Below are 3693 nucleotides of genomic sequence, written 5' to 3' on the forward strand. Positions count from 1 at the left end.
CTGCAATTAAACAGGTGTGTTTGAATGACGTCGACCAGCTATGGGAATCAAACAGGTGGATCATGTAATCAAGATTAGGATTGGCTTTCTATGGAAATTCTTAAACTTTTTGGCATCTATTTTTAGGTATGCCCATGTGATGACTATGGATGCTCTAAAAGTATGGAAAACATAAAGTAGCCTATTTTTGGAGCTCCCACCTTTTAGTGTGTCGTGGACTGGCCCTGTCTTCAACCCTGTCCCGTTGAGGATGAACTTGAGTGGCACGCTGTTTCTTTAGTACAACAGTGCATGGCCGGAGTTATTTTTCATTAGTACAACGGTGCGTGACCAGAGTTATGTTTCATTAGTACAACGGTGTGTGGCAGAAGTTATGTTTCATTGGTACAACGGTGCATAGCCGGAGTTATGTTATGTGTACAACGGTGCGTCGCCGGATTTTTAAACTATAAAAACAGTCACATGCTCTGCCGACTGAGTCGGTCAGAGTGTTAGTGCGCATGCACTGATGCATTTTCGAATAGTTTTTTTTTCTTTGACCACTAGAAGGTGCGATTGCATTACTTATGAATTGGCTGATGACAGCCTACTGAGTCGGCAGATCATGTCGATAATAATGAGCTGAAGACAGCCTACTGAGTCGGCAGTCGGCAGAGCATGGCCCCTCTGGCCCATTACAATGAGCTGATAATACCATTATATGGCATGATACAACCGAAATGGGTGGTTTTATTCGCACATGATCCACTTGCTCTGGTTTGAAAAAAGATCTGTGCATTTAATGTATGTATAACTCACTGGTGGAGCCATTGTCACCTAGCAACCTGAGGATCTTGGAAAGTAGAAGTATTGTAAACTTTGAATTTCACTTCAAGATGACAATATAGTTTTGTGTTTAGTTTTCCCTCACAGTTTTTACTTTGATATGAAGTCACAATTGCGAGAAAACATCTCACAATTCAGCCATTTAGTTTTTATTCTGAGGCTGTCCTTATTCATTATATCCGTGAAAAGAAGTTAGAAAGTCACCTAGTGAAATAAAGCCTCTGTCTGGAATCACTGAAAGAATGATTAATGAATGAGGGACTAATGAAGCCATGTAGATCGTAACAATCACACCCATTGTAACTACCGTTGTTAATGTAGTCGGCGCATATTTGAGATGTTTTTTTCAACTTTTGCTTGATAGCGATGATGAACAAGAACGCACTACTCACCTGTAGTGACAAACATCAGTGACATCCCCTCCCATGAACATTTACTGTGAAGAGAGGCATTAGACCCGGCTGCCTTCCAGCAGTATGTTCGTCCACTGTCGGAACAACAATCTGTGGATTTACAGAACCATGAGAAAATCTACAGGGGCCGCTTAAACATCAAGTGACAGTGTGAATAACTTTGTTTCCTCTGGCAATCCGGTAAAGTGGCTATAGCTACATTGCTTAATGGAATATTCTTCAAGAACTGAGTATTCGCAGCTTAGAGCCAAAGTGGTAAACCTTTTGGAATACAACTTCTGAAATACTGTAGGTGGCAAGAGTTCTGAAGAAGTTACCACGGTTGCATCCTTATCCCAACATTTTGACAGCTACCTCAACAGCTGACTGGATCCGCCTCAGCTGTGCTTCCTGCTGACTGCCATCCCAGTCCCAGCAGAGGGCGCAAGGTCAGCAGGAACAAACTGGCATATCTCTGTCAGAACAGGAGATAGATCTAAGGCGATCCAGGTGATCTTGATTGCCTCCCCACCACACCACAGCATAGAAGAGTACACTACTGCCACTGACTGATAGAATGTCTGCAGGAGTTCCCTGCAGATGTTGAAGGAGGCCAGTCTCCTCAGGAAATACAGCCTACTCTAACGCTTCTTGTAGATACAGCCTGTGTTTACTGACCAGTCCAGCTTGTGGTCGATTTGCACACCCAGGAACTTGTATGACTTGACCACCTCAAACTCCACCTCCCCCAATGGAAACTGGCTGTGGGGTTGGGCGGGTTCTCCGGAAGTCGATAACAATTTCCTTGGTCTTGGAGACTAGTTTCTAGTTCCCCGGCGGGAATCGAACCCAGGACCTTAGCTGTGAGGTGACAGCACTATACCGACTGCGCCACCGTGCCCTTGACGTCTTTACATCTTTTACAGCTAATACACGAGATGTTGGTTGATGAAGAGTCCAGAGAAGTGTCTGTATTAGAGATAGCCTGCAACTTTGACCCTCGCCTAGAGGAAGCCTTTATGACCAAGGTAATTTAAAACCAACCACTCCTACATGCCATGTCAGAGCTGAGCTATAGGTGCTTTTTATATTTTTGAAGTGGTGAAAGCCGCTTCCAAGGAGTGGCTTTGTGTGTCCCCCATGTCCATATATGGTAATTTCAGTCCAGAATGAACAGGTTTTATCTGTCCGTAAATGTGTGTCCCCCATGTCCATATATGGTCATTTCAGTCCAGAATGAACAGGTTTTATCTGTCCCGTACGTCCAGAATATGTGTGTAGTGTCCGTCCCGGTCTGATGATCGGATGATTAAAAGGATTGGTCAAGCTTCACATGACAATCCGGCCCTCCAGATAAAATCATTCATTCATTCAGAATTCTTTAGCTCTAGACAATTTTATACTCAGATTCACCGCTTCACTTCGAACCGAGGTTTGATTTTTTTGCCTAGGACATACCCACAGACTGGTTGTTAGAGGGTTTCAACAACTTGGGTTTCCCAAAAAAAGGAAGCAAAACGGCTGGCAAAGTACTGTGCTGTCTCTCCTATTATTGGCAGTGGAGACGCTGCTATTTATACCCAAAGAGTACTGAGTGACATGCCTATTGCATCATGAAAACGTGTGTGTGTGTGTGTGTGTGTGTGTGTGTGTGTGTGTGTGTGTGTGTGTGTGTGTGTGTGTGTGTGTGTGTGTGTGTGTGTGTGTGTGTGTGTGTGTGTGTGTGTGTGTGTGTGTTGCCATAACACTAACACACACGCTATAATAACTTAATCAGTCATTTGACCTCTCACCTCTCACTCAGTTGTCACTACTTGTTCATACATACACACAGACACAGACACACACGCACACACGCACGCACGCACGCACGCACGCACTCACACACACACACACACACACACACACACACACACACACACACACACACACACACACATTCATGTGTGTTTCCTATGAGTCCTTTTTCAATCAGCAGAGAAGAAAAACACAATAATGACTTAATCAGTCATTTGACCTCTCACCTCTCACTCAGTTGTCACTACTTGTTCATACATACACACAGACACACAGACACAGACACACGCACGCACGCACGCACGCACACACACACACACACACACACACACACACACTGGTCCTACTGTGACCCTTGCATAGCCTTTATCTGCATTGGTCCAGGTTTGCTGTTCACAGTCATCACGCTCTGAGTCCCTCTAATCTCTGTCTGAATGTGTTAATGGCCTCCACCACTGACAGCCATGGCCTGAGGGATCATGTGTCAGGAATGCCTTGAGGGAATGATTACATCTGGCACAAACATCCTCCGTCTCGGAGTCAAGGATGACCTGATTACGATTTGGTGATTTGGTGGCCAAAGGTCAAAGATCAGTTTGACCTCACAAAACACGTTAATTAAATTCCATCAAAGTCTTCACTACGTCGTCGTCGCTGTCAGGTGGAAACCTAGTCCAAA

The sequence above is a fragment of the Nannobrachium achirus genome, assembly GCF_963921795.1.
Source record: "Nannobrachium achirus genome assembly, chromosome: 8".
Lineage (NCBI taxonomy): Eukaryota > Metazoa > Chordata > Actinopteri > Myctophiformes > Myctophidae > Nannobrachium > Nannobrachium achirus.